The sequence below is a fragment of the Idiotropiscis lumnitzeri genome, chromosome 12 (genome assembly GCF_059441095.1).
Source record: "Idiotropiscis lumnitzeri isolate Australia: NSW breed Sydney's pygmy pipehorse chromosome 12, RoL_Ilum_1.0, whole genome shotgun sequence".
NCBI classification, from domain to species: Eukaryota; Metazoa; Chordata; class Actinopteri; order Syngnathiformes; family Syngnathidae; genus Idiotropiscis; species Idiotropiscis lumnitzeri.
Window position 1 is genome coordinate 3,467,309 of NC_142402.1, and position 14,469 is coordinate 3,481,777.

Consider the following 14,469-nt stretch of genomic DNA (forward strand, 5'->3'; position numbering starts at 1 on the left):
TTCCGCCCGGGCAGGAGCGGAGCGTGAGGCTGTCAGTTATGAATGAATAAATAAATAAATGAAGAATGCCACCTTTCATTTCACTGTCATGATCCGTGCCTGTCATGCCGCGTGTGTTTTTGTTTTTTCAGCTGTGTGGGCGTTCCTCCAGCGATCTTCTCGCGCCATGCCGTCAGCTGCTGCGAGACGCGCTGATTACACTGACTATATTGTGATTATAATAAATATCTTTCTATCACCACCTTTTTTCCCGTGTCTGCGTTTGGAGAGTCCTGCTCAACCCTCCAGCTCTGCTGGAGGATCATAACATTCACAGGCCACACCGGACGGCGTACCAGCAGGTAAAAGTCGAAGTAATTAAATAAATACAAAAAGAAATAATTGAATAAATACGAAAATATTGGCTGGGGAATAAAAAATAAGTTTTAATAATAATTTGGTTTTTTTTGTAATAACATGAATTTCACACTCTCTCTCTCTACCCATATATATATATATATATATATATATTTATTTATTTATTTTTAAGCATTTTTGAAGGTGCGCTGCTACTTCGCGGATTTTCAGTTTTCGCGGGTGGTCTCGGTCCCCATTAACCGCGATAACCGGGGTATTACTGTATACCCGTAGTCCAACGAGCCAAAGTGCTTGCCACAAAGTATCGAAATCAGTTAACTTTATAGATTGTAGTCATAATTAAAGTCAAGTGGTGGTGTTCCAACTATCAGAATCGCCACAGCTTAGTCTCATAATACTCAAATTTGGTATCTCACTGTAACATTATCAAACGTAATAAGGGTTTTCTCAATGTATTAATACAGGCGTGTATTATCGCAATGTATTGTTGGGGATCGTTCGTGCATCTTCCAGTATTTAATCGTTTCTGCAGAGTGATCTTACCGTTAAAGAAATGTATCGTTCACTTGATGCATTGCATACATGGCAAGAACGCTACATTTTAAGAAGGAAAAAACATGCATTATCAGGGCCAGATAAAACGTTTTCTATGGTGGACGTCTCTATTCTATTGGACAAGAAGTACTAATCATTGGTTGTTCAGTGGTAGAATTCTCGCTTGCCATCCGTGAGGCCCGAGTTCAATTCCCGGCCAATGCAATATGTTAGGCTGCGTGGTTACGCGTCAATTGCTATCATAATGTGTTGTCAGGCAGCGCCATCCTTGGTCTGTTCTCACCTGCGAATATGCCTTGTGTCGTAACAACTATGTCTGCGGTCACCCTCATTATTGGGGGCGGGGATACAAAACTGTCTACCAGTTTTTGGAATATCAATAACATTCCATTTTCTAATGTGGAGACCCTAGGCTATTTGTCAGAACCTGCTGATGTTTTTACAAATCCGCTTTTTGGCCAAATTTTAGCAATTGCTTTTAATCAGGAGGTTTTTTTTTTTAGTTGCAGTAAATTATTGCAAGTTCTGTTAATGGGACTGATCAAATACAAGGTTGGACGTGCTTTAAAAGGATACTGATGGACGGGGACGCAGGACGATTATTCTATAAAGTAGAAAGTATGCAGATCGGGGATTTTCATTTAATTCTGATGAAAAGGAGAGAGTGAATGACACCCCGAGTCTTAACCTGACCAGAGGGGGAAACTGAGGTATTGTCAAGTGTCATGGGAAAAACTGTCACTTTTGGCTTGAGTGGACTTGGTACCTATCTGTAGGATTTCAGTTTTATCATGGTTAAGTTGCAGAAAATTGGATGAGAACCAATAATACATTTCGGGGAAGCAGTCAATAAATGGAGGAACCCGGAATAATGGCAGTTGATTATGTGGAGAGGTAGAGCTGAGTGTCATCTGCATAACAGTGGGAGTGTAGGTTTAGTTTGTGAAATATCTTGACAAGAGGTAGGGTATAGATAAAGAATGTCATGGAGTCTGTTCAGGAGGATGGTTTTTGAAATTGTATCGCAAGCTGCTATCAGATCAAAGAGGGTGAGAATGGTGATTAGGCCAGAGTCGGTTGCCGGTGATTTTGATCTGTGTTGTTTCTGTACTGTGGAGGGGTGGAAACTAGAGTAGAAATGTTCTAAGAGGTTGTAGGAGCTGATTTTGGACTGTAGCTAGGTAGCTAATGTAATTTCCAAGATTTTTGAAAAAAATGTGCGATTGGACCAAGGTTATTGAAATTATAAGGAACTCAAGCATTTTTTTGGGAGTATTCAGGGTACAGTCTCAGTTTTGTTGTTTCATGTTAGTTTTTCCAGCATCTCCCTGTATAGATTTGCATCAAAATTATAAGCTGACTAAGAGACTGGGCGACCATACCGACACTGAGATGGGCTCGTCCAGGATTTGAACCCGGGACCTCTCGCACCCAAAGCGAGAATCATACCCCTAGACCAACGAGCCACGTTTAGCTGGCTAACTGACTGTTGGCCGCAAGCCTTCATCGACACTAAGACCCCGGATTTGAACCTGGAACCTCTCCCAACCAACCCTGAATTTACACTAAGAACCTGTTTGGATTTGAACGAGAAACCACTCACAACCATACCCAGAGCCAAATGAGCCACCTCCAATTGATGACATGCTCGTACCAGCGAAGAACCATTCCTATCAGTACGGAAGATTCAGGTGAACTCAAAGTAATCCAGTGTAATGATGGTCTTGTTTTGGATTTGAAAGAGGGTCCTCAGTGAGAATTTCAGTAATACCCCGCTACTTCGCGGTTCACCTTTCGCGGCTTCAGTGCTTCGCGGGTCTAAAAAATATTCGGAGGCATTGTAGTTTCGCCGAGCGGCACGAGGGGGCGCTGGAGCGGTTAGACGGCCGGCGTGCGCCGAAGAGGAGAGTGGACGAAGAAGAGAGTGGACGAAGAAGAGCAAGTTCCCCCGGACACGATTGGTGGCGACGTTTCGCGCGGTTCGGACCGTACCAGAGTTCCGGCCGGCGTGCGTGGCAGTTAAGCCGTAGAGGAGCACCTTCCCCGAGCACGGGCGGTGTCAATCGGCCCCTAAGTTTAACCGAATGGAAGCTCCGGAGGAGGAGGGCATGCTCGCGTCACAGTAAGCCGTAGTGGAGCACCTTCCCCGGGCACGGGCGGTGTCAAGCGGCCCCTAAGTTTAACCGAATGGAAGCTCCGGAGGAGGAGGGCATGCTCGCGTCACAGTAAGCCGAAGAGGAGCACCGTCCCCGGGCACGGGCGGTTCCAAGCGGCCCCTAAGTTTAACCGAATGGAAGCTCCGGAGGAGGAGCGCATGCTCGCGTCACAGTAAGCCGAATAGGAGCACCTCTTCCGCCCGGGCAGGAGCGGAGCGTGAGGCTGTCAGTTATGAATGAATAAATATATAAATGAAGAATGCCACCTTTCATTTCACTGTCATGATCCGTGCCTGTCATGCCGCGTGTGTTTTTGTTTTTTCAGCTGTGTGGGCGTTCCTCCAGCGATCTTCTCGCGCCATGCCGTCAGCTGCTGCGAGACGCGCTGATTACACTGACTATATTGTGATTATAATAAATATCTTTGTATCACCACCTTTTTTCCCGTGTCTGCGTTTGGAGAGTCCTGCTCAACCCTCCAGCTCTGCTGGAGGATCATAACATTCACAGGGCACACCGGATGGCATACCAGCAGGTAAAAGTCGAAGTAATTAAATAAATACAAAAAGAAGTAATTGAATAAATACGAAAATAATGGCTGGGGAATAAAAAATAAGTTTTAATAATAATTTGTTTTTTTTTTGTTATAACATGAATTTCACTCTCTCTCTCTCTACCCATATATATATATATATATATATTTATTTTATTTTTTTTATTTAAGCATTTTTGAAGGTGCGCCGCTACTTCGCGGATTTTCAGTTTTCGCGGGTGGTCTCGGTCCCCATTAACCGCGATAACCGGGGTATTACTGTATACCCGTAGTCCAACGAGCCAAAGTGCTTGCCACAAAGTATCGAAATCAGTTAACTTTATAGATTGTAGTCATAATTAAAGTCAAGTGGTGGTGTTCCAACTATCAGAATCGCCACAGCTTAGTCTCATAATACTCAAATTTGGTATCTCACTGTAACATTATCAAACGTAATTAGGGTTTTCTCAATGTATTAATACAGGCGTGTATTATCGCAATGTATTGTTGGGGATCGTTCGTGCATCTTCCAGTATTTAATCGTTTCTGCAGAGTGATCTTACCGTTAAAGAAATGTATCGTTCACTTGATGCATTGTATACATGGCAAGAACGCTACATTTTAAGAAGGAAAAAACATGCATTATCAGGGCCAGATAAAACGTTTTCTATGGTGGACGTCTCTATTCTATTGGACAAGAAGTACTAATCATTGGTTGTTCAGTGGTAGAATTCTCGCTTGCAATGCGTGAGGCCCGAGTTCAATTCCCGGCCAATGCAATATGTTAGGCTGCGTGGTTACGCGTCAATTGCTATCATAATGTGTTGTCAGGCAGCGCCATCCCTGGTCTGTTCTCACCTGCGAATATGCCTTGTGTCATAACAACTATGTCTGCGGTCACCCTCATTATTGGGGGTGGGGATACAAAACTGTCTACCAGTTTTTGGAATATCAATAACATTCCATTTTCTAATGTGGAGACCCTAGGCTATTTGTCAGAACCTGCTGATGTTTTTACAAATCCGCTTTTTGGCCAAATTTTAGCAATTGCTTTTAATCAGGAGGTTTTTTTTTTTAGTTGCAGTAAATTATTGCAAGTTCTGGTAATGGGACTGATCAAATACAAGGTTGGACGTGCTTTAAAAGAATACTGATGGACGGGGACGCAGGACGATTATTCTATAAAGTAGAAAGTATGCAGATCGGGGATTTTCATTTAATTCTAATGAAAAGGAGAGAGTGGATGACACCCCGAGTCTTAACCTGACCAGAGGGGGAAACTGAGGTATTGTCAAGTGTCATGGGAAAAACTGTCACTTTTGGCTTGAGTGGACTTGGTACCTATCTGTAGGATTTCAGTTTTATCATGGTGAAGTTGCAGAAAATTGGATGAGAACCAATAATACATTTCGGGGAAGCAGTCAATAAATGGAGGAACCCGGAATAATGGCAGTTGATTATGTGGAGAGGTAGAGCTGAGTGTCATCTGCATAACAGTGGGAGTGTAGGTTTAGTTTGTGAAATATCTTGACAAGAGGTAGGGTATAGATAAAGAATGTCATGGAGTCTGTTCAGAAGGATGGTTTTAGAAATTGTATCGCAAGCTGCTATCAGATCAAAGAGGGTGAGAATGGTGATTAGGCCAGAGTCGGTTGCCGGTGATTTTGATCAGTGTTGTTTCTGTACTGTGGAGGGGTGGAAACTAGAGTAGAAATGTTCTAAGAGGTTGTAGGAGCTGATTTTGGACTGTAGCTAGGTAGCTAATGTCATTTCCAAGATTTTTTTAAAAAATGTGCGATTGGACCAAGGTTATTGAAATTATAAGGAACTCAAGCATTTTTTGGGGAGTATTCAGGGTACAGTCTCAGTTTTGTTGTTTCATGTTAGTTTTTCCAGCATCTCCCTGTATAGATTTGCATCAAAATTATAAGCTGACTAAGAGACTGGGCGACCATACCGACACTGAGATGGGCTCGTCCAGGATTTGAACCCGGGACCTCTCGCACCCAAAGCGAGAATCATACCCCTAGACCAACGAGCCACGTTTAGCTGGCTAACTGACTGTTGGCCGCAAGCCTTCATCGACACTAAGACCCCGGATTTGAACCTGGAACCTCTCCCAACCAACCCTGAATTTACACTAAGAACCTGTTTGGATTTGAACGAGAAACCACTCACAACCATACCCAGAGCCAAATGAGCCACCTCCAATTGATGACATGCTCGTACCAGCGAAGAACCATTCCTATCAGTACGGAAGATTCAGGTGAACTCAAAGTAATCCAGTGTAATGATGGTCTTGTTTTGGATTTGAAAGAGGGTCCTCAGTGAGAATTACAGTAATACCCCGCTACTTCGCGGTTCACCTTTCGCGGCTTCAGTGCTTCGCGGGTCTAAAAAATATTCGGAGGCATTGTAGTTTCGCCGAGCGGCACGAGGGGGCGCTGGAGCGGTTAGACGGCCGGCGTGCGCCGAAGAGGAGAGTGGACGAAGAAGAGAGTGGACGAAGAAGAGCAAGTTCCCCCGGACACGATTGGTGGCGACGTTTCGCGCGGTTCGGACCGTACCAGAGTTCCGGCCGGCGTGCGTGGCAGTTAAGCCGTAGAGGAGCACCTTCCCCGAGCACGGGCGGTGTCAATCGGCCCCTAAGTTTAACCGAATGGAAGCTCCGGAGGAGGAGGGCATGCTCGCGTCACAGTAAGCCGTAGTGGAGCACCTTCCCCGGGCACGGGCGGTGTCAAGCGGCCCCTAAGTTTAACCGAATGGAAGCTCCGGAGGAGGAGGGCATGCTCGCGTCACAGTAAGCCGAAGAGGAGCACCGTCCCCGGGCACGGGCGGTTCCAAGCGGCCCCTAAGTTTAACCGAATGGAAGCTCCGGAGGAGGAGCGCATGCTCGCGTCACAGTAAGCCGAATAGGAGCACCTCTTCCGCCCGGGCAGGAGCGGAGCGTGAGGCTGTCAGTTATGAATGAATAAATATATAAATGAAGAATGCCACCTTTCATTTCACTGTCATGATCCGTGCCTGTCATGCCGCGTGTGTTTTTGTTTTTTCAGCTGTGTGGGCGTTCCTCCAGCGATCTTCTCGCGCCATGCCGTCAGCTGCTGCGAGACGCGCTGATTACACTGACTATATTGTGATTATAATAAATATCTTTCTATCACCACCTTTTTTCCCGTGTCTGCGTTTGGAGAGTCCTGCTCAATCCTCCAGCTCTGCTGGAGGATCATAACATTCACAGGGCACACCGGATGGCATACCAGCAGGTAAAAGTCGAAGTAATTAAATAAATACAAAAAGAAGTAATTGAATAAATACGAAAATAATGGCTGGGGAATAAAAAATAAGTTTTAATAATAATTTGTTTTTTTTTTGTTATAACATGAATTTCACTCTCTCTCTCTCTACCCATATATATATATATATATATATATTTATTTTATTTTTTTTATTTAAGCATTTTTGAAGGTGCGCCGCTACTTCGCGGATTTTCAGTTTTCGCGGGTGGTCTCGGTCCCCATTAACCGCGATAACCGGGGTATTACTGTATACCCGTAGTCCAACGAGCCAAAGTGCTTGCCACAAAGTATCGAAATCAGTTAACTTTATAGATTGTAGTCATAATTAAAGTCAAGTGGTGGTGTTCCAACTATCAGAATCGCCACAGCTTAGTCTCATAATACTCAAATTTGGTATCTCACTGTAACATTATCAAACGTAATTAGGGTTTTCTCAATGTATTAATACAGGCGTGTATTATCGCAATGTATTGTTGGGGATCGTTCGTGCATCTTCCAGTATTTAATCGTTTCTGCAGAGTGATCTTACCGTTAAAGAAATGTATCGTTCACTTGATGCATTGCATACATGGCAAGAACGCTACATTTTAAGAAGGAAAAAACATGCATTATCAGGGCCAGATAAAACGTTTTCTATGGTGGACGTCTCTATTCTATTGGACAAGAAGTACTAATCATTGGTTGTTCAGTGGTAGAACTCTCGCTTGCAATGCGTGAGGCCCGAGTTCAATTCCCGGCCAATGCAATATGTTAGGCTGCGTGGTTACGCGTCAATTGCTATCATAATGTGTTGTCAGGCAGCGCCATCCCTGGTCTGTTCTCACCTGCGAATATGCCTTGTGTCATAACAACTATGTCTGCGGTCACCCTCATTATTGGGGGTGGGGATACAAAACTGTCTACCAGTTTTTGGAATATCAATAACATTCCATTTTCTAATGTGGAGACCCTAGGCTATTTGTCAGAACCTGCTGATGTTTTTACAAATCCGCTTTTTGGCCAAATTTTAGCAATTGCTTTTAATCAGGAGGTTTTTTTTTTTAGTTGCAGTAAATTATTGCAAGTTCTGGTAATGGGACTGATCAAATACAAGGTTGGACGTGCTTTAAAAGAATACTGATGGACGGGGACGCAGGACGATTATTCTATAAAGTAGAAAGTATGCAGATCGGGGATTTTCATTTAATTCTAATGAAAAGGAGAGAGTGGATGACACCCCGAGTCTTAACCTGACCAGAGGGGGAAACTGAGGTATTGTCAAGTGTCATGGGAAAAACTGTCACTTTTGGCTTGAGTGGACTTGGTACCTATCTGTAGGATTTCAGTTTTATCATGGTGAAGTTGCAGAAAATTGGATGAGAACCAATAATACATTTCGGGGAAGCAGTCAATAAATGGAGGAACCCGGAATAATGGCAGTTGATTATGTGGAGAGGTAGAGCTGAGTGTCATCTGCATAACAGTGGGAGTGTAGGTTTAGTTTGTGAAATATCTTGACAAGAGGTAGGGTATAGATAAAGAATGTCATGGAGTCTGTTCAGGAGGATGGTTTTAGAAATTGTATCGCAAGCTGCTATCAGATCAAAGAGGGTGAGAATGGTGATTAGGCCAGAGTTGGTTGCCGGTGATTTTGATCAGTGTTGTTTCTGTACTGTGGAGGGGTGGAAACTAGAGTAGAAATGTTCTAAGAGGTTGTAGGAGCTGATTTTGGACTGTAGCTAGGTAGCTAATGTCATTTCCAAGATTTTTGAAAAAAATGTGCGATTGGACCAAGGTTATTGAAATTATAAGGAACTCAAGCATTTTTTTGGGAGTATTCAGGGTACAGTCTCAGTTTTGTTGTTTCATGTTAGTTTTTCAAGCATCTCCCTGTATAGATTTGCATCAAAATTATAAGTTGACTAAGAGACTGGGCGACCATACCGACACTGAGATGGGCTCGTCCGGGATTTGAACCCGGGACCTCTCGCACCCAAAGCGAGAATCATACCCCTAGACCAACGAGCCACGTTTAACTGGTTAACTGCCTGTTGGCCGCAAGCCTTCATCGACACTAAGACCCCGGATTTGAACCTGGAACCTCTCCCAACCAACCCTGAATTTACACTAAGAACCTGTTTGGATTTGAACGAGAAACCACTCACAACCATACCCAGAGCCCAATGAGCCACCTCCAATTGACGACACGCTCGTACCAGCGAAGAACCATTCCTATCAGTACGGAAGATTCAGGTGAACTCAAAATAATCCAGTGTAATGATGGTCTTGTTTTGGATTTGAAAGAGGGTCCTCAGTGAGAATTACAGTAATACCCCACTACTTCGCGGTTCACCTTTCGCGGCTTCAGTGCTTCGCGGGTCTAAAAAATATTCGGAGGCATTGTAGTTTCGCCGAGCGGCACGAGGGGGCGCTGGAGCGGTTAGACGGCCGGCGTGCGCCGAAGAGGAGAGTGGACGAAGAAGAGAGTGGACGAAGAAGAGCAAGTTCCCCCGGACACGATTGTTGGCGACGTTTCGCGCGGTTCGGACCGTACCAGAGTTCCGGCCGGCGTGCGTGGCAGTTAAGCCGTAGAGGAGCACCTTCCCCGAGCACGGGCGGTGTCAATCGGCCCCTAAGTTTAACCGAATGGAAGCTCCGGAGGAGGAGGGCATGCTCGCGTCACAGTAAGCCGTAGAGGAGCACCTTTCCCGGGCACGGGCGGTGTCAATCGGCCCCTAAGTTTAACCGAATGGAAGCTCCGGAGGAGGAGGGCATGCTCGCGTCACAGTAAGCCGTAGAGGAGCACCTTTCCCGGGCACGGGCGGTTCCAAGCGGCCCCTAAGTTTAACCGAACGGAAGCTCCGGAGGAGGAGGGCATGCTCGCGTCACAGTAAGCCGTAGAGGAGCACCTTCCCCGGGCACGGGCGGTTCCAAGCGGCCCCTAAGTTTAACCGAATGGAAGCTCCGGAGGCGGAGGGCATGCTCGCGTCACAGTAAGCCGAAGAGGAGCACCTTCCCCGGGCACGGGCGGTTCCAAGCGGCCCCTAAGTTTAACCGAACGGAAGCTCCGGAGGAGGAGGGCAGGCGTGTGTCACAGTTAAGCCGAATAGGAGCACCTCTTCCGCCCGGGCAGGAGCGGAGCGTGAGGCTGTCAGTTATGAATGAATAAATAAATAAATGAATAATGCCACATTTCATTTCACTGTCATGATCCGTGCCTGTCATGCCGCGTGTGTTTTTGTTTTTTCAGCTGTGTGGGCGTTCCTCCAGCGGTCGTCTCGCGCCATGCCTTCAGCTGCTGCGAGACGCGCTGATTACACTGACTATATTGTGATTATAATAAATATCTTTGTATAACCACCTTTTTTCCCGTGTCTGCGTTTGGAGAGTCCTGCTCATTCCTCCAGCTCTGCTGGAGGATCATAACATTCACAGGGCACACCGGACGGTGTACCAGCAGGTAAAAGTCGAAGTAATTAAATAAATACAAAAAGAAGTAATTGAATAAATACGAAAATAATGGCTGGGGAATAAAAAATAAGTTTTAATAATAATTTTTTTTTTTGTTATAACATGAATTTCACTCTCTCTCTCTCTACCCATATATATATATATATATATATATATATATATATATATATATATATATTTTTTTTTTTTATTTAAGCATTTTTGAAGGTGCGCCGCTACTTCGCGGATTTTCAGTTTTCGCGGGTGGTCTCGGTCCCCATTAACCGCGATAACCGGGGTATTACTGTATACCCGTAGTCCAACAAGCCAAAGTGCTTGCCACAAAGTATCGAAATCAGTTAACTTTATTGATTGTAGTCATAATTAATGTCAAGTGGTGGTGTTCCAACTATCAGAATCGCCACAGCTTAGTCTCATAATACTCAAATTTGGTATCTCACTGTAACATTATCAAACGTAATTAGGGTTTTCTCAATGTATTAATACAGGCGCGTATTATCGCAATGTATTGTTGGGGATCGTTCGTGCATCTTCCAGTATTTAATCGTTTCTGCAGAGTGATCTTACCGTTAAAGAAATGTATCGTTCACTTGATGCATTGCATACATGGCAAGAACGCTACATTTTAAGAAGGAAAAAACATGCATTATCAGGGCCAGATAAAACGTTTTCTATGGTGGACGTCTCTATTCTATTGGACAAGAACTATTAAGCATTGGTTGTTCAGTGGTAGAATTCTCGCTTGCCATGCGTGAGGCCCGAGTTCAATTCCCGGCCAATGCAATATGTTAGGCTGCGTGGTTACGCGTCAATTGCTATCATAATGTGTTGTCAGGCAGCGCCATCCCTGGTCTGTTCTCACCTGCGAATATGCCTTGTGTCATAACAACTATGTCTGCGGTCACCCTCATTATTGGGGGCGGGCATACAAAACTGTCTACCAGTTTTTAGAATATCAATAACATCCCATTTTCTAATGTGGAGACCCTAGGCTATTTGTCAGAACCTGCTGATGTTTTTACAAATCCGCTTTTTGGCCTAATTTTAGCAATTGCTTTTAATCAGGAGGTTTTTTCTTTTTAGTTGCAGTAAATTATTGCAAGTTCTGTTAATGGGACTGATCAAATACAAGGTTGGACGTGCTTTAAAAGGATACTGATGGACGGGGACGCAGGACGATTATTCTATAAAGTAGAAAGTATGCAGATCGGGGATTTTCATTTAATTCTGATGAAAAGGAGAGAGTGGATGACACCCCGAGTCTTAACCTGACCAGAGGTGGAAACTGAGGTATTGTCAAGTGTCATGGGAAAAACTGTCACTTTTGGCTTGAGAGGACTTGGTACCTATCTGTAGGATTTCAGTTTTATCATTGTTAAGTTGCAGAAAATTGGATGAGAACCAATAATAAATTTCGGGGAAGCAGTCAATAAATGGAGGAACCCGGAATAATGGCAGTTGATTATGTGGAGAGGTAGAGCTGAGTGTCATCTGCATAACAGTGGGAGTGTAGGTTTAGTTTGTGAAATATCTTGACAAGAGGTAGGGTATAGATAAAGAATGTCATGGAGTCTGTTCAGGAGGATGGTTTTAGAAATTGTATCGCAAGCTGCTATCAGATCAAAGAGGGTGAGAATGGTGATTAGGCCAGAGTCGGTTGCCGGTGATTTTGATCAGTGTTGTTTCTGTACTGTGGAGGGGTGGAAACTAGAGTAGAAATGTTCTAAGAGGTTGTTGGAGCTGATTTTGGACTGTAGCTAGGTAGCTAATGTCATTTCCAAGATTTTTGAAAAAAATGCGCGATTGGACCAAGGTTATTGAAATAATAAGGAACTCAAGCATTTTTTTGGGAGTACTCGGGGTACAGTCTCAGTTTTGTTGTTTCATGTTAGTTTTTCCACCATCTCCCTGTATAGATTTGCATCAAAATTATGAGTTGACTAAGCGACCATACCGACTCTGAGATGGGCTCGTCCGGGATTTGAACCCGGGACCTCTCGCACCCTAAGCGAGAATCATACCCCTAGACCAACGAGCCACATTTAGCTGGGTAACTGACTGTTGGCCGCAAGCCTTCATCGACACTAAGACCCCGGATTTGAACCTGGAACCTCTCCCAACCAACCCTGAATTTACACTAAGAACCTGTTTGGATTTGAACGAGAAACCACTCACAACCATACCCAGAGCCAAATGAGCCACCTCCAATTGATGACATGCTCGTACCAGCGAAGAACCATTCCTATCAGTACGGAAGATTCAGGTGAACTCAAAGTAATCCAGTGTAATGATGGTCTTGTTTTGGATTTGAAAGAGGGTCCTCAGTGAGAATTACAGTAATACCCCGCTACTTCGCGGTTCACCTTTCGCGGCTTCAGTGCTTCGCGGGTCTAAAAAATATTCGGAGGCATTGTAGTTTCGCCGAGCGGCACGAGGGGGCGCTGGAGCGGTTAGACGGCCGGCGTGCGCCGAAGAGGAGAGTGGACGAAGAAGAGAGTGGACGAAGAAGAGCAAGTTCCCCCGGACACGATTGGTGGCGACGTTTCGCGCGGTTCGGACCGTACCAGAGTTCCGGCCGGCGTGCGTGGCAGTTAAGCCGTAGAGGAGCACCTTCCCCGAGCACGGGCGGTGTCAATCGGCCCCTAGGTTTAACCGAATGGAAGCTCCGGAGGAGGAGGGCATGCTCGCGTCACAGTAAGCCGTAGTGGAGCACCTTCCCCGGGCACGGGCGGTTCCAAGCGGCCCCTAAGTTTAACCGAATGGAAGCTCCGGAGGAGTAGGGCATGCTCGTGTCACAGTAAGCCGTAGAGGAGCACCTTCCCCGGGCACGGGCGGTTCCAAGCGGCCCCTAAGTTTAACCGAATGGAAGCTCCGGAGGAGGAGGGCATGCTCGCGTCACAGTAAGCCGAAGAGGAGCACCGTCCCCAGGCACGGGCGGTTCCAAGCGGCCCCTAAGTTTAACCGAATGGAAGCTCCGGAGGAGGAGGGCGGGCGTGTGTCACAGTTAAGCCGAATAGGAGCACCTCTTCCGCCCGGGCAGGAGCGGAGCGTGAGGCTGTCAGTTATGAATGAATAAATAAATAAATGAAGAATGCCACCTTTCATTTCACTGTCATGATCCGTGCCTGTCATGCCGCGTGTGTTTTTGTTTTTTCAGCTGTGTGGGCATTCCTCCAGCGATCTTCTCGCGCCATGCCGTCAGCTGCTGCGAGACGCGCTGATTACACTGACTATATTGTGATTATAATAAATATCTTTCTATCACCACCTTTTTCCCGTGTCTGCGTTTGGAGAGTCCTGCTCAACCCTCCAGCTCTGCTGGAGGATCATATCATTCACAGGCCACACCGGACGGCGTACCAGCAGGTAAAAGTCGAAGTAATTAAATAAATACAAAAAGAAGTAATTGAATAAATACGAAAATAATGGCTGGGGAATAAAAAATAAGTTTGAATAATAATTTGTTTTTTTTTGTTATAACATGAATTTCACACTCTCTCTCTCTACCCATATATATATATATATATATATATTTATTTATTTATTTTTAAGCATTTTTGAAGGTGCGCTGCTACTTCGCGGATTTTCAGTTTTCGCGGGTGGTCTCGGTCCCCATTAACCGCGATAACCGGGGTATTACTGTATACCCGTAGTCCAACGAGCCAAAGTGCTTGCCACAAAGTATCGAAATCAGTTAACTTTATAGATTGTAGTCATAATTAAAGTCAAGTGGTGGTGTTCCAACTATCAGAATCGCCACAGCTTAGTCTCATAATACTCAAATTTGGTATCTCACTGTAACATTATCAAACGTAATAAGGGTTTTCTCAATGTATTAATACAGGCGTGTATTATCGCAATGTATTGTTGGGGATCGTTCGTGCATCTTCCAGTATTTAATCGTTTCTGCAGAGTGATCTTACCGTTAAAGAAATGTATCGTTCACTTGATGCATTGCATACATGGCAAGAACGCTACATTTTAAGAAGGAAAAAACATGCATTATCAGGGCCAGATAAAACGTTTTCTATGGTGGACGTCTCTATTCTATTGGACAAGAAGTACTAATCATTGGTTGTTCAGTGGTAGAATTCTCGCTTGCCATCCGTGAGGCCCGAGT

General features: G+C 44.9%; 5 non-coding genes across 5 annotated transcripts; 1 reads left to right on the forward strand and 4 right to left on the reverse strand.

Moving 5' to 3' along the window:
* Positions 1-2,306: 2,306 nt before the first annotated feature.
* Positions 2,307-2,378, reverse strand: trnap-ugg (transfer RNA proline (anticodon UGG)). Its single transcript has one exon. It is a non-coding gene; the product is annotated as a tRNA-Pro (tRNA).
* A 3,191-nt stretch (positions 2,379-5,569) lies between these two features.
* Positions 5,570-5,641, reverse strand: trnap-ugg (transfer RNA proline (anticodon UGG)). Its single transcript has one exon. It is a non-coding gene; the product is annotated as a tRNA-Pro (tRNA).
* A 3,193-nt stretch (positions 5,642-8,834) lies between these two features.
* trnap-ugg (transfer RNA proline (anticodon UGG)) lies at positions 8,835-8,906 on the reverse strand. Its single transcript has one exon. It is a non-coding gene; the product is annotated as a tRNA-Pro (tRNA).
* Positions 8,907-11,061: 2,155 nt separating this feature from the next.
* trnag-gcc (transfer RNA glycine (anticodon GCC)) lies at positions 11,062-11,132 on the forward strand. Its single transcript has one exon. It is a non-coding gene; the product is annotated as a tRNA-Gly (tRNA).
* Positions 11,133-12,315: 1,183 nt separating this feature from the next.
* Positions 12,316-12,387, reverse strand: trnap-agg (transfer RNA proline (anticodon AGG)). Its single transcript has one exon. It is a non-coding gene; the product is annotated as a tRNA-Pro (tRNA).
* Positions 12,388-14,469: the final 2,082 nt, after the last annotated feature.